Source organism: Salmo salar, chromosome 23 (genome assembly GCF_965601325.2).
Source record: "Salmo salar chromosome 23, fSalSal1, whole genome shotgun sequence".
Classification (NCBI taxonomy): Eukaryota; Metazoa; Chordata; class Actinopteri; order Salmoniformes; family Salmonidae; genus Salmo; species Salmo salar.
Window position 1 is genome coordinate 25,485,086 of NC_138313.1, and position 24,727 is coordinate 25,509,812.

Sequence of the window (24,727 nt, forward strand, 5' to 3'; positions counted from 1 at the left end):
CACTTTGGTGGCGCCGATAGCTGCGCCGGGCAGACGGGCCACTCGGGCTGACCCTGGCAGACGGACCACTCTGGCTGGGCCGGAGGACAGGCGGGCCACTCTGGTAGACCCGGAGGACAGGCGGGCCACTCTGGTAGACCCGGAGGACAGGCGGGCCACTCTGGTAGACCCGGAGGACAGGCGGGCCACTCTGGTAGACCCGGAGGACAGGCGGGCCACTCTGGTAGACCCGGAGGGCAGGCGGGCCACTCTGGTAGACCCGGAGGACAGGCGGGCCACTCTGGTAGACCCGGAGGGCAGTCGGGCCACTCTGGTAGACCCGGAGGGCAGGCGGGCCACTCTGGTAGACCCGGAGGGCAGGCGGGCCACTCTGGTAGACTCGGAGGGCAGTCGGGCCACTCTGGCAGACCCGGGCAGTCGGGCCACTCTGGCAGACCCGGGCAGTCGGGCCACTCTGGCAGACCCGGGCAGTCGGGCCACACTCTGGCAGACCCGGGCAGTCGGGCCACTCTGGCTGATCCGGGCAATCGGGCCACTCTGGCATCTCCGGGCAGTCGGGCAGCTCTGGCGACTCCTGACTGGCAGGCAGCTCTGGCGACTCCTGACTGGCAGGCAGCTCTGGCGACTCCTGACTGGCAGGCAGCTCTGGCGACTCCTGACTGGCAGGCAGCTCTGGCGACTCCTGACTGGCAGGCAGCTCTGGCGACTCCTAACTGGCAAGGCTGGGCTGACACACTAGACGCCTGATGCGTGGGGCTGGTACTGGACGTGCCAGCCTGGAGACACGCACCTCCATGCTAGTGCGGGGAGCTGGCCTGGGGCTCCATTCTTGCCCCGCAAAACTGCCCTTGTGCCCCCCCCAAAAAAAATATTGGGGCTGCCTCTCGAGTTTACTAAACTCTTCCTTCGCCCTGGAAACGCTCCTCCTTAGCTCTGCCCACGTGCATCCTTCCTCCTCGTTCCTCTGCTGCTTGGTCCTGGTTTGGTGGGTAGTTCTGTCACAGCTGTCTTCAGAAAGGGACCAAAATGCAGCAGAGTTAGTGTTCAGCATCATTTAATAAAAATAAAAAAAAGATCACTGGAACACTACAAGACAAGAAAATACTGACAGCTCAACAGTACTGACAGCATAAAACACTGAACAGAAACACAAAGACAAACACACCCTATTATATAGGACTCCCAATCAAAGGCAACTCAACACACCTGCCTTCAATTGGGAGTCCCATCCCAATTAACTATACATAGAAAACGAACCTAGAACCTATACCCACAACTAACTAACTAAACATAGAAATACATAAACACCGAGCAGTGCCCAAAACCCCCGGAATACATAAATAAAACGACCTACTACCTACACCACCACCCCAAACCATATAAAACAAATACCCTCTGCCACGTCCTGACCAAACTCCAACAACAAATAACCCTTAACTGGTCAGGACGTGACAAGCACTGTTATTTTCTAAGCAGACTACCTGATTACATTACTCCTGGACAAAAACCTGTAAAAAACCTCCCTCTTCCCAGTCATGGCAATTATCAACCTCTCACCCTTATCACACATACACAGTAGAAGTCGGAAGTTTACATACACTTAGGTTGGAAAAACTCGTTTTTCCACCACTCCGCACATTTCTTGTTAACAAACAATAGTTTTGGCAAGTCGGTTAGGACATCTACTTTGTGCATGACACAAGTAATTTTTCCAACAATTGTTTACAGACTATCACAATTCTAGTGGGTCAGAAGTTTACATACACTAAGTTGACTGTGCCTTTAAACAGCTTGGAAAATTCCAGAAAATGATGTTATGGCTTTAGAAGTTCTGATAGGCTAATTGACATCATTTGAGTCAATTGGAGGTGTACCTGTGGATGTATTTCAAGGCCTACCTTCAAATTCAGTGCCTCTTTGCTTGACATCATGGGAAAATCAAAAGAAATCAGCCAAGACCTCAGAAAAATAATTGTAGACCTCCACAAGTCTGGTTCATCCTTGGGAGCAATTTCCAAACGCCTGAAGGTACCACATTCATCTGTAAAAACAATAGTATGCAAGTATAAACACCATGGGACCACGCAGCCATCATACCGCTCAGGAAGGAGACACATTCTGTCTCCTAGAGATGAACATACTTTGGTGGGAAAAGTGCAAATCAATCCCAGAACAACAGCAAAGGACCTTGTGAAGATGCTGGAGGAAACAGGTACAAAAGTATCTATATCCACAGTAAAATTAGTCCTATATCGACATAACCTGAAAGGCCGCTCAGCAAGGAAGAAGCCACTGCTCCAAAACCGTCATAAAAATCCAGACAACGGTTTCCAACTGCACATGGGGACAAAGATTGTACTTTTGGAGAAATGTCCTCTGGTCTGATGAAACAAAAACTGTTTGGCCATAATGACCATCGTTATGTTTGGAGGAAAAAGTGGGAGGCTTGCAAGCTGAAAAACACCATCCCAACTGTGAAGCACGGGGGTGGCAGCATCATGTTGTGGGGGTGCTTTGCTGCTGGAGGGACTGATGCACTTCACAAAATAGATGGCATCATGAGGGAGGAAAATGATGTGGAGATATTGAAGCAACATCTCAAGACATCAGTCAAGAAGTTAAAGCTTGGTCGCAAATGGGTCTTCCAAATGCACAATGACCCCAAGCATACTTCCAAAGTTGTGGCAAAATGTCTTAAGAACAACAAAATCAAGGTATTGGAGTGGCCATCATAAACCCTCACTTCAATCCATAGTACATTTGTGGGCAGAACTGAAAAAGCGTGTGGGAGCAAGGAGGCATACAAACCTGACTCAGTTCCACCAGCTCTGTCAGGAGGAATGGGCCAAAATTCACCCAACTTATTGTGGGAAGGTTGTGGAAGGCTACCCAAAACGTTTGACCCAAGTTAAACAATTTAAAGGCCTTGCTACCAAATACTAATTGAGTGTATGTAAACTTCTGACGAACTGGGATTGTGATGAAAGAAATAAAAGCTGAATACTTGCACAATACTTGCCAAAGTGCATTTATAAAGAGAGATCAAAGAGATGCGGAAGACCACAGTATCTCCAATTTAATGGTGCCATTTTGAGAGATTAATAATCCCTCTACTCCCTCCAATAGACAGGGATTAAGCATACCCTTAAACAGGTGTTCTAGAGAGTCTTTGCTGGGGCCCCTTTATATAGCTTTTCCAGCTCCACTAGAGCTGAAGGGATGAGATTCCTCCGTGTGCAGTTGGATAAAAAAAACAATGGGGAGGGATGGAATGCTGAGCCCCACTGTGGCTAATTGATTTGAATTCTGTTGACCATGTGTCTCCTCTACCTTGCACTGCATTGGGGGTTTAACATGGACCACATTCTATGAGAGTGGATGTCTTTCAGCCCTGTTAAGTGACAGTGGATTGAAATACTTAAAATAGAGCATCTTCAAACTAAAATGTAGCGGTGGTTTCTGTGTGGCATAGTCACCTTTCTGCAGTGCTTGACTTGGACTGAAATAGGTACCGGTGCTGGTACTGTTTATATTGGAGCAGGAACTCCATAATAGTTTTAAGCTAATTATTCTATAGGATGAACAGGAGCTCAAGCAGTAGAACATTTTAGTGCCGGTACTCAGCTCCAATGAGCTCCTGCTCAAGTCAAGAACAGCCTTTTTGTATGATAAACTGTTCTGCCTCAAGGACTGGCGCTATTCACTATGTCCAATTACGTTCCAAGCATATTCTTATTTTTCTAGAAATCAGTATTGATTGCCAAGGCTTGCTTTCATGTGTGAAACACTCTTGCCCCAGAAATAGCATCCATCCTAGAGACACTCTCTGTAGGCTACTATGTAATATTTCCACATATAGTTAGCTCAATGTGACAGAGGGCTGAGGCCCAATGTAACATTACCCTACCCCCAACAGTGCCTTTCTGATCTAGTTCCACCATTTTCCATAACATCCTCTTATTTGGCATAAATCTCAAACCTTAATGCTCCTATCTTAGGATATTGTGGGTAGAATGAAAGTAGCAGTGTAATGTACAAACCAATGATGATGTCAGCTTGTTATTGACTCTCCAAGTCTGAATGACTGAGCAAAGGATAGGGGGTGGAGTGGAATCTATCTATTGCAGTCAGTGACCAGCCAGGCAAAAGTGGGTTTACAAGCGAATGTGGGGGATGGGTGGGATCTTGCAGTCTCCTTTCCACAGACATAATCTCCAAGTAACTGCACAGCTTTTCAATAGTTTACAATAATCTCTTCCCTGTATTCTGATGAGAACTAAATTAGAATAGCTAGGAGCAGAGGCTGCCATTATGGACAAAGTGGAACGTCATGACAAAGACAATTGAGAGTAATGCTGAAATGGATACCACATTACAACCTCCAGTAGAACAGAGAGTAGAATTAACAAAAATGTTGCTGAATGCAAAGGTGCAGATGTATTAAAATGGGGAAAATACTAAATTACACATTATGTAACATGCTCTAAAATAAATGCCTCTCCATTGCTGCCAAAACCACAGTCCTGACTCCTGAGACAGACTGCATGGGGGAGTAAGAGCGAGGGAGGAGTTGGACGATAACACACACTTCTCTCTCCCACCACCCCTCAGCACACAGGAAAAAATATTCTGTGTACAATATTTGATTTACATTGTTGTGGTGCCTTTTATAAATCCCTTATCTGATTTGGGATTGTATTCATAGTCTAAATGAGATGTACATATACACATTTAAATTGAGATATTTCTAACTCCCTTACACTGATGGTGAGTTGTATGATAAAACTGTATTAAACTACCAAACAACATACCTACAAACATTTAACAACCTGCAAAAAAAAAAAATGGTTTTCGTTAAAAACACAACCAATTTGTTCATGTATAATGAACATAAATGATTATAGATAAATATGGATCTCACAGGACAGTTTAGTTGCAAATTGTATAAATGATTACCAACTTGTAATATTTTGGTTTCAAATAAAGGGCAGCTTCTCCCTTCTACACTAACATGTTGTTTATTGTGTCTTCTCTCTGGAGGACAGTTCATTGTCTGAGTTAGATTTCTCATTTGTAAATGTTAATGAGCAGAGTTTTGGATCGATTCAGAACCAGAACGGCCCAGGCTCCACACATATTGACTGGAAGCAAAGTATACCATCTCAAGCAGTACTTGGTTGTGCTCCTGAATAATTTATTCACTTACCTACAGCAGGAGTTTCAATCTTTAATGATTTAGCTAACACTCAAATTATACCATATTGCAGTATCTGCATTACTGAGCCTTTATAAAGAAATATCACAAAAAACAATGATTTGCTAGAACCCAGTAATGCTCACATCCCTGTTTCTGATGCAGAAAATGAAATGTCCTTGCCCTATAAAGATAATTTCCTTCCGCTATGTACAGACAGATCTAGACACCACAGACATTTCAAATTCAAATTCTGTACCATCACACAGAATTGATAGGCAGAGATAACCTCATTTGAAAAGGAAGCAATGTCTCCCTGGCAGTGGGGGAGGAGGCTTGAAGTTGCAATGTCATCAATGGCTGGCATTGTCAGGGTTTAACGGCAATGGGTATCTCTACTAGCTATGCTGTTCAGATGGCCAGTGTCACGCAACGGTGTGGAGACCTCCTAGGGGATATATCTATTGAGCTGGGCACTGAAACCTCATTAGTAGAAAGAGGAAAGTGGAAGTCTTTCTCTCTCTTCCTCTCACTGACACTATACATTGGTCTCTCTCTCTCTCTCTCTCTCACACACACACACACACACACACACACACACACACACACACACACACACACACACACACACACACACACACATGCAAATCCGTTCATGCTACACACAGATTACAACAACGGCTGCTACCAGACTCTTAGTATGATTGCTAAATACTGCACAAATTAAACATTTGCCCATCAATCCCCCCTTCCCCAAACAGGTGTAAGTATTGGACTATAAATTGTGTCTTCGTTTATTATACTTTATGCAACATAACAGGTACTATCATACAGTATTTCACACATCACGATATGGCCATGGATTCCTGAAGACTATTGCTATAGTCTTCTCCTGAGATCGCAGCAAGGGGTAAGATACCTGAAAATAACAGCCTTCCTCCTGCCCCTCTTCCCCCCTCCACTGTTCACTTGTCTTTCCCTGGTGTGTTCAGTAATGGCCATTACACTGGCAGCCCTCTGCCCAGAGGAGCTTCAGACTCTACTCTGCCTCTCATCACTCCCCCGCTTTGTTTCCAGAGACTCTCTTATCCTGTCTCTACTCTCTACCCTCAGTTATCCTCTCCTCACTGGCCTATTCACCCAATGATAAAATGTGTCTTTGTAATTCCAACCTACAAAGCAAAAAATACATTTGAATATCCCCCTTACATAAACCTGTAGGGTTTCATGTGTGACATGAAAGCTTCATTTATTTAATTTTAAAATTTTTATTTCACCTTTATTTAACCAGGTAGGCCCGTTGAGAACAAGTTCTCATTTACAACTGTGACCTGGCCAAAATAAAGCAAAGCAGTGTGACACAAACAACACAGAGTTACACATGGGATAAACAAACATACAGTCAATAACACAATAGAAAAATCTATATACAGTGTGTGCAAATGTAGTAAGATTAGGGAGGTAAGGCAATAAATAAGCCATAGTGGCGAAATAATTACAATTTAGCTTAATTGGGCTAATCATTTAAAGATGTTGATTTTCCTCATGCTTAGTATTAGGCCTATTCTCTTACCTTGCAGTATTATAATACAAAACAAAAGCATTGGTGGCAGGGATGTGAAGTAGTGTAATATTATTCATTTTTTCAACCAATGAGAATTATGAGAGCCAATTGTGAAACAGGAAGACACTGTTGTTTGTACAGGTTTAACAGAGTATCCTTTTATTTTTTTATTTTTTTATAAACATCCTTTTTTTTTAACAAGTATCCTTTCACTATCCCGACCTGGGCTCAGACTAGGGACGGGATCCTGGGCTCAAGCTAGGGATGGGATCTATTCGGTCAGGCTACTGCTGGGGTTGAGTATAGCCAATGTGGTATCGTTAGCTAGTTAGCTGTGTGTGCACTAGTAGTGTGGATCGTGCAAGTGACGTCACCTGCCCTGAAACCTAAAGTTCTGGGCAAATTCGTTTAGCAACGGTCACCCGTTTGTTGTTTGATTCAACAGCCATTTGCATCAGAGGAAAAAATTTAACAATGTCATGGTGTTGCCTGTCATTTGTTAGAGAAACAATTGACGTTTTTATTGGTCTGCCATTTTTCCTTACCTGTCATGTTTTAGTTGGTGACAGCATTCGCTGCTTCCGGCTTTACAGTACAAACAACAGAAAACTCTGCAACACCTTGTAGTCCTGTATCCCCCGGGTGTGCAAAATGAGCGTGCCCACTGTATGATTATAATAATGTGTATAAAACATTGTACATGTACTGTAAATGTAGACTACATAATACATGAAGTGGTGTTTTTGGTCTAACAGTCCTTATAATATGCTATTATATTCAGTGTGTTAGGCCTATATAGAAAATTAATGAATCATTAAGTGACCTTACTTTATTATACAAGCACCATTCTGAGAAGTGGCGGAGCATCGGATTAAGTAAAACATTTTTAATGTTCGCAAGTATGGACCCACCAATGTCACAATCTAACAGAAATCCTGCTCTCACAGCATTACTATGACCAATGGTTAGGACTATTGATTGTTATTTATACGTTATTACAACCAGATTAATTAGACAAGGACAGGCTTCATTATTCTCAACATTGGATATTTCATTGCTAATGTGTTTTTCTCTGTGGGGCTAGGGCTGAAACATCTTGTTTGTAACAGGTCAAACTCATTAAAAAAAACATTTTAGATAGATGGGAATATTATAGACAGCCATCTAGCTACCTAGAATAGATGGTTAACGTGATAGCTAGCTAACTAAACAACTTACCAGTGTGCTACATCATCCTGGCAGTCACATGCCACCGATTTTTACTGCAGTTTAGGCCTATCCATGCAGACAATGCCTTCTGCTGGGCTGCTTCTTTGGGAAATCTGTCATCTTTAATTTCCAAAAATAGGTTTGTTCCCAGTCGTAGGAACCATGCCACCAGTGAACAACACGATCCAAATGTTTATTTTGACATGTGAAAACAACTAGACTTAGTAGCTAGCTTAACTAGCTAGCTGTTTAGCCTGACGAAACATTTGGGTTGCGTTCAGTACAACAGAACGGTGTGCAACGTTGAATTCAACGAAAACGGTACAGTACTGAATGACCAGTTGAAAAACATTGTGATTATGGTGGCCCAGGTGGGAGATTGCCATATGGGGTGCTGCACAAGTTTTGCGATTTCAAATGTCACACCCATATTGGTCAGGCCACACCTCGCCACACCCACCAAACGGGAGAAAAAGTACCCCAAAGGCTGTTGAAGAACAGCGCACACCGTTTTGAGGAAATGTATCATTCAATACAAACCGTCACGCAACGTACCAAACGTTGAATCAAACTGAACTCACCCCAGAAGTTTGAACATTCCATATGTGCAACATCACTCACTTCAGGCTAGTATTATTATGTGATAAGTTATGATTTAGATATTTGAATATTTTTTATTTGGATTTCTGCATCTTGAGACTTGAGACACATAAACATGTGTGTACTGCTCTACATGTGTATTTTATATAAATACTATTTCAACAACACTAGCTAGGTTATATAGGTACATGAAACACTATTTTATACTGCGACACCCATTTCAATATTTTTGTGTCCTTCATACAGTTTCTACATAACTGCAGAGAATTGCCTAGGCCTGCCTCATTTTTGCCTGGAGAGTCACCTCCTCAGTGTTTCTGTATCTGAAGCCGTTGGCTGGTTCTGAACGGTTTGGCTCTTTCTCCACAAGCAAGCAACCTTACAATGTACCCCAATTGCTTTTCAATCTCATTTTTTTAAGGATTTATCAAATGCTACACTTATGTAATCAAAACACATCGCTCATTTGGGATTTTAACTACCAAGCCGCAATCTCGGAGTAGATTTATAACGCTTTATTGTGACTATATTTTAGAAAATAGCGGTGGAGGAAGAGATTCCATATAAGGAGCACAGCAGAGAAGGCACCCGTTGTGTGATCTGGACAGTTTAAGTAAGTGTTTTCTTGGCTTTTCTCGTGATTATATGTAGTATAAAATATACTACGAGGCGCATTCATTGTACACTATTGTTTGTTGGTCGTTATCGTCAATTATTTCACTGTCACCAATGTTTATTTTTGTAATTTCAACAAGGTGGGGGATGGGCAGCGTGTGTGCGCGCGAAAGAATGTGTGTATGTGTGTGTGTGTGTGTGTGCGCGCGTGTGGTGACTAGCAGCTTGTTTCCTGTTCCTACCTACAACTTCACAGGGTTTGTAAGGTTGCTTGTTTACTAGCCAGTTTTTACATGTATGATAATCACTGCCAAGTATTTTAGATAAACCATTATAACACTTTGACCATCTGAGCGGTTGAAAACGCAGATTTGTGGCCACAAATCTAGGTGTGATGTGCAAGGTTTGTTGTGATACATAGCTAGACCCATAAACATGCTAACGTTAACAACCATTAACTGTTGCTAACTACATAAAAGGGATGTGGAAGGATGTATTTAGCCATATGTTAACTTCTATGTAATAAAGGAACAAAATCAGAGCTTATTGACAATTCAGTAATGTAACCCATGAGTGTGGGGGAGGGGAACCCAGAGTCAAAGCCAGACTACTCTAGCTCAACTTCCTTACAGTATAGCCTAGTTGAAATCCAGGAAATCATTAGTGAGGTTATGTAGTTATCTAGCCAACTACATAGGCTATACATATGATTTTCCTGCTGTATTGCTTAACCTAAGAATTAGTCTTTAATTGACATTTTGTAGGTTAAGCCTGTTTAAAAACATATTGACCTGAATAGTGCAGTCTGACCACTGCTGTATTATATTATGGGAATATTCAATAAGTGAAATTATCTATGATAATAACAATAGAACAAAGGTTATAACCCAATACTAGCCAAGTTAATTATCTAATTTACACACAAGATGTCTATATTCATATTTCACATAGACATGAAGTTTATTGTATTTGCTATGGAAACATTTGCTTATTCAATGTCTCACCCACTCTTATGTAGCTAGTGGTGGAGTAGCACAGTTATGTAACTGGTGCTTGACAGTAGACTGAAGGAACATGTGGGGGATGGGAAGGATGAGTGGATTTCAGTTCTCCAGCAGCAGTTCTTTGTTTCATAGCTAGATTGCCAGGACAATGACAGAACAAGACATCAATATTAAATCATCTGTTATTAGTTCCCATACCAACCCATATTTAATTTAAATGGCACATATTGTCAGAGATTGTATTTCAATTTGTAAATGATTGTCAGAATTATGATCTTCAGGCTTGGTCTTATTGTGTGTTCATGTGCTATTGGAAACTTGGGACTACTGATGGAACTCCCTCATACTCCAAGCTCCTGGAATCATCATAACTACGCATTTACAATGTCCAAAACAATTCATGTGAGCTTCCAAGTTGGAAAAACTTGTGGGAAACCTGGATAGTTGTGCCCTGTGTTTTACAGTTAGGCTAGACAGTTTTCTAAATTTCTTCTTGCAAGGAGCACATGAACATAAGATTACACCAATAGGCTATCTGACAGTTGGTTGGCCTTATTTAGCCAAAATAATTTATTGAGCCATTGAGGGAAATCAAGTGACATATCTGAAGGAGTGAGGCTTAGCCTAGGCCTAATAGTAATAATGCTGGCCTCTCCACAATAATTTGAAGGGGATTCAGCTTGGAAGGAATGATGAAGCCTTGTTGGGGGTTAGGATAAATCAAAAAGGTCTAATGTGTACACACAGAGAGATGTGAAGTTAACTCTTCTTCTCTGGCTAATATAAATCAGTGCCAGGCTGTGTGTTATGGACCTTTCCATTGCTCTACAGTTTGTTTTTCCTCTGGGGAGCCCAAGGATACAAACAGCAGCCCCTCTCCTCTCCCTGTTGACACTAGTCACATGGTGTGTATTGTGACCTCAGAGTCAAGTTCATCATTCTGAATGCCCCGGAGCCTAGAGCACCCAACCACTTTTAGAGTAGTGCCTCTAAAGGCATCAGCATGCTTCAGTTCGGCTGGCGGCTTGCCGAAGTCGGCAAGACAAACCGAACGAGTGTGCTCACATACTCCCTAAAAGACATTTGCTTGAAAAATGAGGAAAAAGCGGCAATAGTGCCGTTTGTCCATTTTCTTGAGATGCCGTAGCCACTATACACTTCCTCAAAATAGTCAGAATTTGTCTAACATAACTCAAGAAATCTGTTATTAATTTTGACATTTTTGCAGAGGAGATCTTAGTCTCACAATTTTATATCTAACTAAGATGTTTGGTGCAGTATTTCACAATGAAAAATGTGCATGAAAATGAGTCATCTCTCGTTGAATGACAACAGACTTTATTGAAGAATCCCTACTGTTGACCGATCACTGGCGAAGGGGCGTAGACTTTGGCTCCGGACATCAGTTTGCCTCTAGAAAAATGTTTGTGTCCGAACAGCTGAAAAAACTCTCACTGAAGTCCAAAATGGACAAAAACGTCATAAAATTGTCGTCATAATATACGCACAAACTCTTTCGAACTGTTTTGGCTGAGAAGCATGCAGATGCCTTAAGTCCCAAGGCATATCTTTCCTGTGCTGTAAGACGTTTTCTGACACAGTTTACAGCCTACACATGCAGAATACATTTGCTGAAATTAATCTAGGCAAATTACAGGTTTTAATTAAACAATTTTGTGAAAAATATATATTTTTACTTCCAGATGTTAAGTATGATTTTTACACTAAGAAACGCCCAGACTTGATTTGTTATGAATTGGCCTGGTGCCATATAAGTGGTCTGTAGATATTTGTGAAAGTTCATTTATTCATTGGTTGTATCAGAAAATATTGGACACATAACATATGGACACAACTGATATTTCACTCCGTTTGCCCAAACTGTAGCCTAAACTATTTGTATAACATACATTTGAGATTAATGACTAGGCCTACATTACAGTGCACTACGTTTGAAGAGTCACACAAAGCAGGGATTTAGCCAATACGTGAATCACTGAGACAGGTTTGAACAGTGCAAATGGGTAAGCCTATTACTAGGGTGTTGGCTAAGGGAAGAGTAACATTCCAAATACATCTGTCACGTGAATACTCCACTTACATTTCCCTTAATGGGTTCTAAAGATTTTCACGGAAATAGTTAAACATGCTGCGAAGAATGATTGTGTTGGTCAAGCAGAGCGATCAATGGAGGAGGAGGCAGTTTTTTTGGGAGCACATAAAATGTAGGCCAATGTTCAAAACATTTGTTTGCAGCCAAATAGGATAAAGGCAGATTTACTCTTTTTAAGTAGCAGTAAGCTAAGAGTGACCTGCTTGGGGATAAAGGCTGTGTTTACATTGGCTGGTCTTTTAGATGGTGTACATAACTTCCTGAGAAGTCTGATCTAATATGAGAAAACATGTGAAACCGATTTGTGTGTTACTGAGTTTAGGACTGTTATAAATTAGGAGTAGGCCTATATTAACTGGGTTTTCTTTTTCACAATATTAAAATAAGGTTGGCTAATGAAGTGCTAGTGGAATGGAATAAGGAAGTTCCTTATAACCTTTATTTGTTTGATTTAGGCCTAAACCTGAGCAGAATGACTCGCTTTCCATGCACGGCTATCTATTAAATCTAACTAAAGTTATCAGGGATTTGGCATGGACCATTCTCTGGTCTTGGATGGCCTAATTAAACTCTTCACTGCATGTTTTGCTGGGGCTGTGAAAACAGCTCTGTCTCACCCTTGGTTACGAGGAAGACTGTGAAAAGGAGTTGGGACTTGGGAGGGAAGTGGAGGGTGGTTATTGACCAATCCTTTGACGGCGACTAGATTGTTGGCCCATGTGTATCAAAAATGTGCTGCACAAGTTTAACAGTGACCTAATGAATCGTTCATGTCCATTGTTAGTATTACTAAATGTAGTTTTTGCATTAAATTGCCTAATGATTGTCGAATGTACATTGTGATAGAAACAGTGTGAATGATGAGTAAAGGTCTAGATTCTAGAATGAGGGAATTAGGCTATAGGCCTAGGTCAATACAATTATTCCCACATATTGTATATTGCCTTCATTGCAGAATGTAGGCTACAATAAAACATTTGAAAATACAGCAAGCTAGCAAACATGTTAAACTGCCATTTTAATGACATGCTGGGTCTGTGGGATCTCGTTCTTCCAGCGCTGAGCCAAGTAGCCTGGCTAAGCATTTACAGGATCTGTACTCCCAGTGTAATCCTAGCCTATCTTTCCCCATCTTAGAAACTCTACTATGGAATGTGATATGTGCTGCAATAACAGTGGGGGAAGGAAAGGATGAGGAGTTCCTTTGCTCTTAGGTCTTTCTCATATAGGCCTTCGCTTACAACAGTGGTTGTCAAAGTGGGGGTCGTGGTTTTGGGGCATCGCTAGTGTGAAACTGAATAGGAAAAGTATATAATTATCATCCATATTTTAATAGGCTACATGTAGCCTGCCGTTTGCATGTTATATACCTTTGCCTATTTAATCTGGTTTCTAATATAGGCGTACGGCCCATGAGTGATTTATATATATTTTTTAATCAACAGGAATTCAGCAAAAACTTTTTGGGAGCTAATTTAGGAAATCTGTCCACAAGTACAGCGGCTAAATCTAGTTGCCTACCCCTGGCCTAGAGTATTGCACAAAATTGTCAACAAAAAAAAAACTGTTGATTGTTGACTAATGACCAGTCATTAGCATAGGCGCTCAAAGGTGGGCACATATATCAGATTAGTGACCAGAAAGGACTTGCTTAAGTTTCTGTGGTTTTGCCTCACAAAAACAGAATAGGTCTACGTTTATATTATCCATATAAAATATTTAAAAAAAATCTAATACGGAGGCATATTTGCCAGAACAGTAATAGGCTACGTCCCAATTTCATTGATCATGTTCATATGTCAGATAGGCCTAGTTTGGGTGGCTACTGGCTGTACGTCTAAAAGATAGCTGCAACATCGCTGCCTTCAATATTATGGGATGAAGATGTAACATTCTGGCGAATTAATTATTGTATTTGTGAGGAAGAAAAGGGCTACCCAGTTGGCAACAAGCATTATGCGGGCAGGCAGCCCTTCAAAGTGATAGCGTGCAGTGCAGACAGACCATGCTTTCCCTCCGATCCTGCAACCACCTCTGCATACATGTAGGCCATATCATTCTGCTTGCTCTGTACTCCAGAGAAGTGAGTACATTTGCGCAACGATTGTGCGTGCATGTACGTGCGCGGGGGTCGCAAGCTTCGAACCACTGTTTTTTGGGGGTCGCGGGTCAAAAAGTTTGACAACCGCTGGCTTACGACGTCTCTTAAATCTTTAATGAAAAGTGATCCCTGGTGTATAGGCTACTGTGTTGACTCTCATCAAATGGGCAAGAGGCTCTCTTCTCTTACCACCTTTCAATCTGAAACTGTGTTACTTTGGCTAGGCTATTTGCTGATTTGGGTATCAAGGACCATCCTGCTACGGCTTAATAGTTAAAGACAAATCTGACGGCTCTAATTTAGCAAAACAAATGTTTTGCTATGATGTTGTCTGCAGAAGTAGTATGGAGAAGCAGACTTGAAGATTATAATTGGTTGTCCCACCCTGACTGTTTGTGGGTTAGGCTAGCCTTACACTAAAGGTTGCGTATGATGCCAATGCAGTGGTTTAAAGTACTTAACCTCCCTGGGCAGTCCCACCCTAGTCAACAGCCAGTGGAATCGTGTGGCGCGAAATACAAATACCTCATAAATGCTATAACTTCAATTTCTCAAACATATGACTATTTTACACCATTTTAACCTCTATGGGCTAGGTGGGACGCTAGCGTGCCACCCGTGGTGCACTCCATCAACAGCAGGTGCATTTCAAGAGCGGCAAATTTGAATCCAAATAAATGTCAAAATTCAAATTTTTCAAACATACAACTATTTTACACCCTTTGAAAGATAAACATCTCCTTAATCTAACCACGTTTTACGATTTCAAAAAGGTTTTACGGCGAAAGCATAAATTTAGAGTATGTTAGGACAGTACATTTACAAGAGTTGTGTGTAATGTTTTGTCAAGTCAAAGACAGGGTCACCAAAACCATAAAACCAGCTAAAATGATGCACTAACCTTTTACAATCTCCATCAGATGACACTCCTAGGACATTATGTTAGACAATGCATGCATTTTTAGTTCTATCAAGTTCATATTTATATCCAAAAACAGCGTTTTACTATGGCATTGATGTTGAGGAAATCGTTTCCCTCCAATAACCGGCAGTCAAGTCAGCGTCACAAATTAAATAATTAAAATTAGAAAACATTGGTAAAATATTATATTGTCATTTAAAGAATTATAGATTTACATCTCTTGAACGCAATCAACTTGCCAGATTTAAAAATAACCTTACTGGGAAATCACACTTTGCAATAATCTGAGCACTGCGCCCAGAAAAATACGCGTTGCGATACAGACTAGACGTCATGTTGGGGAGATCTAAAATCGAAAATACTATGTAAATAATCCATTACCTTTGATTCTCTTCATCAGATGTCACTTCCAGGTATCACAGGTCCATAACGAATGTAGTTTTGTTCAAAAAAGCTCATCATTTATGTCCAAAAATCTCCGTCTTGTTAGCACATGATCTAAGCCAGCCGGACTTCTCGTCATGAACGAGGGGAAAAAATATATTTACGTTCGTTCAAACATGTCAAACGTTGTATAGCATAAATCATTAGGGCCTTTTTTAACCAGAACATGAATAATATTCAAGGTGGACGAATGCATTCTCTTTTATAACGTATTGGAACGAGGGTACCCAACATGAACTCGCGCGCCAGGTGTCTAATGGGACATCATCGTTCCATGGCTCTTGTTCGGTCAGATCTCCCTCCAGAAGACTCAAAACACTTTGTAAAGGCTGGTGACATCTAGTGGAAGCAATAGGAAGTGCCAAAATATTCCTCAGCCCCTGTGTTTTTCAATGGGATAGGTTTAAAGGTAATACAACACATCAGGTATCCACTTCCTGTCAGAAAATGTCTCAGGGTTTTGCCTGCCAAATGAGTTCTGTTATACTCACAGACACCATTCAAACAGTTTTAGAAACTTTAGAGTGTTTTCTATCCATATATAATAAGTATATGCATATTCTAGTTACTGGGTAGGATTAGTAACCAGATTAAATCGGGTACATTTTTTTATCCAGACGTGCAAATGCTGCCCCCTAGCCCTAACAGGTTAAAGACAAGACTCTCGTTAATCTAACCACACTGTCCGATTTCAAAAAGGCTTTACAATGAAAGCAAAACACTAGATTATGTCAGGAGATTACCCTGCCAAAAAGAATCACACAGCCATTTTCAAAGCATGCATATATGTCACAAAAACCAACACCACAGCTAAATGCAGCACTAACCTTTGATGATCTTCATCAGATGACACTCCTAGGACATTATGTTATACAATACATGCATGTTTTGTTCAATCAAGTTCATATTTATATCAAAAAACAGCTTTTTACATTAGCATGTGATGTTCAGAACTAGCATACCCACCGCAAACTTCCGGTGAATTTACTAAATTACTCACGATTAACGTTCACAAAATGCATAACAATTATTTTAAGAATTATAGATACAGAACTCCTTTATGCAATCGCGGTATCAGATTTTAAAATAGCTTTTTGGCGAAAGCACATTTTGCAATATTCTGAGTAGATAGCCCGGCCATCACGGCTAGCTAATTTGACACCCACCAAGTTTGGCCCTCACCAAACTCAGATTTATTATTAGAAAAATTGGATTACCTTTGCTGTTCTTCATCAGAATGCACTCCCAGGACTTCTACTTCAACAACAAATGTTGTTTTGGTTCTAAATAATCCATAGTTATATTGAAATAGCGTGCGTTGAGGTCAGTATCCGAAGTGTGACGCGCGGGCGCATTTCGTGACAAAAAAATTCAAAATATTCCATTACCGTACTTAGAAGCATGTCAAACGCTGTTTAAAATCAATTTTTATGCTATTTTTCTCGTAAAATAGCGCTAATATTCCAACTGGGCGACGTTGTATTCGTTCAAAGAAAGAAAGAAAAAAATGGAGTCCTCTCGTGCACGCCTGCTCTAGTGTCAGTGTTCCCTGCCTGACCACTCACATACACTCCCGCTGTTTTTCGCCCAGAGACTGCAGAGCTCTCATTCCACTTTCTGGCGCCTTCTTAGAGCCAATGGAAGCCTTAGAAAATGTCACGTTACAGCAGAGATGCTGTATTTTTGATAGAGATGCCCTAGAAGGACAACAAATTGTCAGACAGGGCACTTCCTGCATGGAATCTTCTCAGGTTTTGGCCTGCCATATGAGTTCTGTTATACTCACAGACACCATTCAAACAGTTTTAGAAACTTTAGAGTGTTTTCTATCCAAATCTACTAATTATATGCATATTCTCGTTTCTGGGTAAGAGTAGTAACCAGTTTAAATCGGGTACGTTTTTTATTCGGCCGTGAAAATGCTGCTCCCTAGCCCCAACAGGTTAAGTAATTATTTACAGTATTTTATTTTATTTGTGGTCGGTCCAAGTGATTAGCATAGCAAGGGAAGTTTGCAGCGTAAGCCCCTCAGCCCTCGTTTTTTAATGGAGTTTGCGAGTGTACAATTATGTTCACTTCGGGACCTGAAACACCCCATAATTCAATTCGCGAAGATTCTACATCCGCTAAGAAATATCCGCCAAAACTTAAAACCTCAATGTCAATATGGAGTCAACATACAAGTGTAAGTAAAAACGAATGTAAATAAGTTAGAAATTGTGCTACTAATGCACAAACACGTCTTATAAAAGAAATTATGTTTTTGTTTGGTTAGCTTTTGGAAATTGTAGAAATAAAACATTTTCCTTCTTCAGAAGTAGCTAGTTAATTAATTTGCTAGCTATCATACAGTAGGCGTATATTAATAATGATATAGTTAATTTAAGTAGACATGCAATCCCTCGCCCATGCCCTGCAAGTGTATACTCGTCAGACGTCATCAGAAGTGTCCACTTAATTTGAGGGCTGAGGGGACAGGGTGTGTATTTAAAGTGTTTGGAATTCATCCATGGTCATCCCTACTGCCTCTGATCTGGCAGACTCACTAAACACAAATGTAAATGATGTCTGAGTGTTGGAGTGTACCCCTGGCTATCTGTACATTTTAAAAACAAGAAAATGGTGCCGTCCACTTTGCTTAATATTGGGAATTTGAAATGATTCATACTTTTCCTTTTGGTACTTAAGTATATTTAACCAATTCCATTTACTTTTGATACTTAAGTATATTTAGAAACCGAATACTTTGACTTTTACTCAAGTAGCATTTTACTGGGTGACTTTCACTTTTACTTGAGTAACTTTCTATTAAGGTATCTGTACTTTTACTCAAGTATGAATTGGGTACTTTTTCCACCACTGTGCCAATGATCCATCGCATTTGTTTTGTAACGCGTATTCATTGATTTTAATCAGCATCTCTTTTCTTCTTTTTCCTCAGGCTGAAGAGGGATTACTGTCAGATATCTGAATGACACTCGGGCACATGGTAAGCACACTAACCTCCCTCTATAAACTAGCTGATGTCTGAGGTAAATCTCTAATGTTGAGTCTTTGCGTTAACAAACATTTTCATAAATGCCTGCTTGTACTATCAAAGCTGTTGCAGGTTGTTTTATTGTGAGTGAGGAATGAAGGGGGCTATAGGCTATTGGTGATGAACTGCGTGCCTCATAGCAAAAGGCAGACTTGTTGCACCCACACAATGATCATTGTAACTTTAGGTCATTAGTGGGCTAAATGTGCTGCTTGAAAAACCTGCCTCTAAATGCTGTAGATTAAAGGGAAACTCCACTCAAACACTATCTTTTGGTATTTTTTCCATTAGTCCACTTTTGATACAGTCCTAAAATGTTTTGCATGCCAGCAGTCAAGTTTTCAAGATATTGGACTTTTAAAAAGCAAAGTGTCACTGGTCACATCATCATGATGATGCAACTAATGAAAAAAATACCCAATATATTTTTTATGTGGATTTTCCCTTTAAAGCAGTGCTGGTTGTAAAATATATAATCTACTAGATTGGAACCACACTATCAGGAGTTTAGTTTAATAAGTGATAGGCTGCTATCCTAGTATTGGCTTTTTGTCATAGCCATCAAGTAGTGATGGGGGAAAAATTAAAAGTTACATATCGCAATATTATTTTGGGACAATAATATATTGATATTTGACTCCCAAGTATAGAATTCTATTTTTTTGCTACTGTGGATAGCATTAGATAGCGCTAGTCTGCTGTACCTGCGACAAAACTCAGCAATTTTTTTTTATCCTATAGTCTGTTCTCCATTTTCTTTTTAAATAGTGAGCCAACATGTTTTCAGCACTTTTATTTCTCTGTGACTGATCAACGTATCGTGATAATATCGTATTGTGAGGTGCCTGGCAATACCCAGCCCTACTATCAAAGTATCTGTAATGCCATGGCACAATGTGCAAAAAACTTTTGTTTAGGCCTGGTTACTGTTGTTTGCTACCGTTGAAACAAGGTGATTAGTGTAACTTGGGTTTGTTAAGGTCTTCAGGGATTTTTCTGCCGTTGAAATCCTCAGGATGCCTGAGGATGTCCAATCAGTGGACTTTTTCAATAAGAAAAAAAAAAAAACATTTTCTGGATGGGATAAAAACTTATAAACTAAAACCAGATATATGGTATGAGTAAAAGATAATGGACCTATATATTTTTTTTAAATCTTTGAAAACTATCATTCACCAAAATAAAGGGAGGCAGGGAGAATAATAATAATAAAAAAAATGAATCTAGCAGTATTAATTCTCGTTATGTTTGAGAAAAATGACATTGCATCAATCATGGCAAAATGCATAGAATTAGGTTTAAAACTGCAGCATGGAGACATTTCTAGAATTGCAGCAAATGAGCTTAAAATGTAACAAGTTCTCTATTTCGCCAAGATGTGGGGGCTATAATTTTTTCTCAGAAATTCAGCTGCGCCAACGGGCCAGCCGCACCCATTTCCAAATCCCCTGCCACACCCACCACCTAAGCCCCATTTTGATCCAGAAAAAACTCTGGTCTTACAATATCAGAAGTGCTTTTTCGAACATTGTCTTTGAACTACAGAAGATTTTATTATGTAGCATTCAACAGAAAGCTTTAGGCTACATACCTCTCATGCTTTCACACGTCAGGGGAAAAGGATTGTCTACTACTCTTCAGTGGTTTCTAAATGTCAACCTGAAGTCAGATGTACGTTGATATAAGTACAGTCAAGGGGAAGTGTGTGGTGTGTGTGTGTGTGTGTGTGTGTGTGTGTGTGTGTGTGTGTGTGTGTGTGTGTGTGTGTGTGTGTGTGTGTGTGTGTGTGTGTGTGTGTGTGTGTGTGTGTGTGAGTTCACACCCAAAATAATGATTTTTTTTTTATGACAATGTTGCTGCTAGGCTTATGTGTAGATTACTATCGACCAAGTAAGACAACACAATGACATTTGCTTACTGCTGCCATTGTCTCTTACTTTAGGGGCATCAATGAGAGGTGGATTGAATATGGGCTAAATTACAAAGGGATGGGCTGAATGTGATGTTGGGCTGATCTTTTTTAAAGCTTTGATTAAAGGGGAACTCATTACCATCTATGCTATTGCGTTGTTAACATTGTTTACTTACAATCTTGGGCCTGGAATCAATGCATCAAGCATGCTGCTTGCTAAACAGGTCTAACGATACTCTACTCTAAATATAGTAAAGATCGGCAAGTGTATGCCAGACAGACCATGGAGCATGTCTCGTAACCCTTTCACATACAAAAGAGGCATTTTGTAGTGCTGCAGTGTCAGTTTCCTAAAAACTGCTTAGTTTTAACCCTCTTGCTTGTCTTGCAGGTGCTGAGACTGGTGGACTGTACCCTTTCAAAGCATATTTGTTGTGAAAACAGACTTACTACTGTGGTAAGTAGGGTCCTACATATTAGTTTCTCTATTGTGTTTTTGGCTAAATGCTGTGTAATTGATTTGCTCTTTTTATTGGATGTCTCTTTAATTCTCAGCTCTGTGAGCATAATGTGACAATCATTATTGTAGTATAGCCTAGTTACTGGGGGAGGAAAAGCTCTCACGGCAGCAGGCAGTGCTGCTCCGCTATGGCTCTGATTTACTGTAGTGAGTGGATAGTAGGCACAGTGAAGATAGAGAGTGCTGTAAGGTCACCAGGGTAGAGTGGAGCCATTTTACTTGCATATGCGCCTAATTATTCTGCTGTGCGACCTGACATTTTTATTTAGGAGCACCAGTGCATCTAGAAAAATTAAGCATTTTAGTTTTAATATCTCAAATAATACCTACATTTCTTTGTGTGTACCTTCAGAAAGTATTCACACCCCTTGACTTTTCCCAAATTTTTGTTGTTACAGCCTGAATTTAAAATTGATTATATTTAGATTTTTTTTGTCACTGGTCTACACACAATAACCCATAATTTGAAAGTGGAATTGTTTTTCTACATTTTTATAGATTAATTAAAAATGAAAAGCTGAAATGTCTTGAGTCAATAAGTATTCAACCCCTTTGTTATGGCAAGCCTAAATAAATTCATTCAAGTCAAATTTTGTCATTTACAATTGCGACCTGGCCAAGATAAAGCAAAGCAGTTCGACAACATATAACAACACAGATGGAGTAAAACAAACATACAGTCAATAATACAGTAGAAAAATAAATCTATATACAATGTGAGCAAATGAGGTGAGATCTGAGTGCCCGACTTACATTTTTTGACTTAAATCTACTGGAAAATGTTATGGCAAGACCTGAAAATGGTTGTCTAGGAATGATCAACAACCAATTTGACAGCTTGAATATTTTTTTTAATAATAATGGGAAAATGATTCACATTCCAGGTGTGGAAAGCTCTTTTTGAAGGCACTATATATTTTTCAACAAGGGTGCACATGTGCTCCTTGCAAAAAAGGTCAGTGTAGAGCCTTGGTGACTCTTGCATAACTCACTCAGGCAGATCAGGTTTCAGACCTCTGCACTGAAGTGGCAGGGATCCTCTGCAGAACACTGTCTTGTGATAAGCCTAATAGCTTGGTAGCATTGAATTAAGAATATTCTCTATTTTGAGAACATTATAGATTGAATAAAAAATCTCACAGGTCTACACTGGCTATTTGTATGTTGTGGTAGTGACGACTTCTTTGCCTTTACTAAATGGACCTTGAATGTGCTCCTGACATTGGGATTTATCCAATGTCCTCAAATCCAAGATGGCATAGCAGTCAGACATCCTTTGTCCTCGTTTTGTCGTGTCCCGTGTATATATATATTTACATATTTTCTTCACATATCTTTTTATATATTTCTTTCTAAAAACTCAACTTCAAAACACTCTCCTGCAACCCGCATCACCAATTAAAAAAAAAAAAAAGTATTATTTACCTCAAATCTGAAATCCACAACAGAAGCTAGCCAGAAGTTAGCCAGTTCACTAGCTAACGTTAGAATTCAGCTAACCACGGTTAGCGGTCATCAGCTATCGCTTAGCTCGAAAAGCTATTGCCAGTTTTGTACAACGCGACTCAGACCAGAGCATACCGGACCTATTTTCTCTCCATATCCCCGGATTTCTACCGCAAGCTCTGGACATTTACACCTGGATCTTACAGCTAGCTAGCTGCTATCCGAGTAACTATTGGCTAACGTCGGTCCCGGAGCTAACATCAATTATTGCCGAGCTAGCCAGCTGAAGAGTTCCATCAGCCACTCCAGGGCTACAATCACCTATCCGGACCCGTTTTACTGCCGATGCGGAGCCCCATCGGGCCTTCACGACTGGACTACCGACATTATCTGCCCGAGGGAGTTATCCAACTGGCCCCTCCGTCGCGACGTAACCTGAACGCCCATCTGCGGCCAGCTAATCGTTAGCTGTCTCATCGGCTGCTATCTGAATAGGTCTATCGGCCAATATAACTAACTATTTTGCCAATTGGATTGGTCCCCTCTACCACACAGAACCCCACTAATCTACCGACGGAAACGCACGAGGTGGCTAATAACAGACCATCTTCTGCCAACTTGCTACCCATGGCCCGACTAGCCGTGACCGCAACCGACCTCACTACTCACTGGACCCATTTGATCACTTGGCTAAGCATGCCTCTCCTTAATGTCAATATGCCTTGTCCATTGCTGTTCTGGTTAGTGTTTATTGGCTTATTTCACTGTAGAGCCTCTAGCCCTGCTCATTATACCTTATCCAACCTCTCAGTTCCACCACCCACACATGCGATGACATCACCTGGTTTCAATGATGTTTCTAGAGACAATATCTCTCTCATCATCACTCAATGCCTAGGTTTACTTCCACTGTATTCACATCTTTGTCTGTACATTATACCTTGAAGCTATTTTATCGCCCCCAGAAACCTGCTCCTTTTACTCTCTGTTCCGGACGTCCTAGATTATCAATTCTCATAGCTTTTAGCCGTATCCTTATCCCACTCCTCCTCTGTTCCTCTGGCAATGTAGAGGTGAATCCAGGCCCTGCAGTGCCTAGCTCCACTCCTATTCCCCAGGCGCTCTCTTTTGATGACTTCTGTAACCGTAATAGCCTTGGTTTCATGCATGTTAACATTAGAAGCCTCCTCCCTAAGTTTGTTTTATTCACTGCTTTAGCACACTCTGCCAACCCGGATGTCCTAGCCGTGTCTGAATCCTGGCTTAGGAAGTCCACCAAAAACTCGGAAATCTCCATCCCTAACTACAACATTTTCAGACAACATAGAACGGCCAAAGGGGGCGGTGCTGCAATCTACTGCAGAGAAAGCCTGCAGAGTTCTGTCCTACTATCCAGGTCTGTACCCAAACAATTTGAACTTCTACTTTTAAAAATTCACCTCTCTAAAAACAATTCTCTCACCGTTGCCGCCTGCTATAGATCACCCTCTGCCCCCAGCTGTGCTCTGGACACCATATGTGAACTGATTGCCCCCCATCTATCTTCAGAGCTCGCGCTGCTAGGTGACCTAAACTGGGACATGTTTAACATCCCAGCCATCCTATAATCTAAGCTTGATGCCCTCAATCTCACACAAATTATCAATGAACCTACCAGGTACCACCCCAAAGCCGTAAACATGGGCACCCTCATAGATATCATCCTAACCAACTTGCCCTCCAAATACACCTCTGCTGTTTTCAACCAAGATCTCAGTGATCACTGCCTCATTGCCTGCATCCGTAATGGGTCAGCGGTCAAACAACCTCCACTCATCACTGTCAAACGCTCCCTGAAACACTTCAGCAAGCAGGCCTTTCTAATCGACCTGGCCCGGGTATCCTGGAAGGATATTGACCTCATCCCTTCAGTAGAGGATGCCTGTTTTTTTTTTTTTTTAAATGCCTTCCTCACCATCTTAAATAAGCATGCCCCATTCAAGAAATTTAGAACCAGGAACAGATATAGCCCTTGGTTCTCTCCAGACCTGACTGCCCTTAACCAAC

At 40.9% G+C, this 24,727-nt stretch overlaps 1 protein-coding gene across 5 annotated transcripts in view; it reads left to right on the forward strand.

Annotated features, from left to right (window-relative positions):
* Positions 1 to 8,899: 8,899 nt before the first annotated feature.
* The window catches only part of LOC106584305 (F-box-like/WD repeat-containing protein TBL1XR1), a 51,463-nt gene continuing 35,635 nt past the window's right edge, over positions 8,900 to 24,727 (forward strand). For 2 of the 5 annotated variants that reach the window (XM_014169390.3, XM_014169392.3), the window contains exons 1-3: positions 8,900 to 9,180; positions 18,708 to 18,755; positions 21,107 to 21,172. The gene's annotated coding sequence lies outside the window, so the exon portion shown is untranslated. Of the gene's footprint in view, positions 9,181 to 9,411; positions 9,440 to 18,707; positions 18,756 to 21,106; positions 21,173 to 23,899; positions 24,078 to 24,727 lie in introns of those variants that run through there. The other 3 variants (XM_045706026.2, XM_082968004.1, XM_014169391.3) reach the window with 3 other exon arrangements.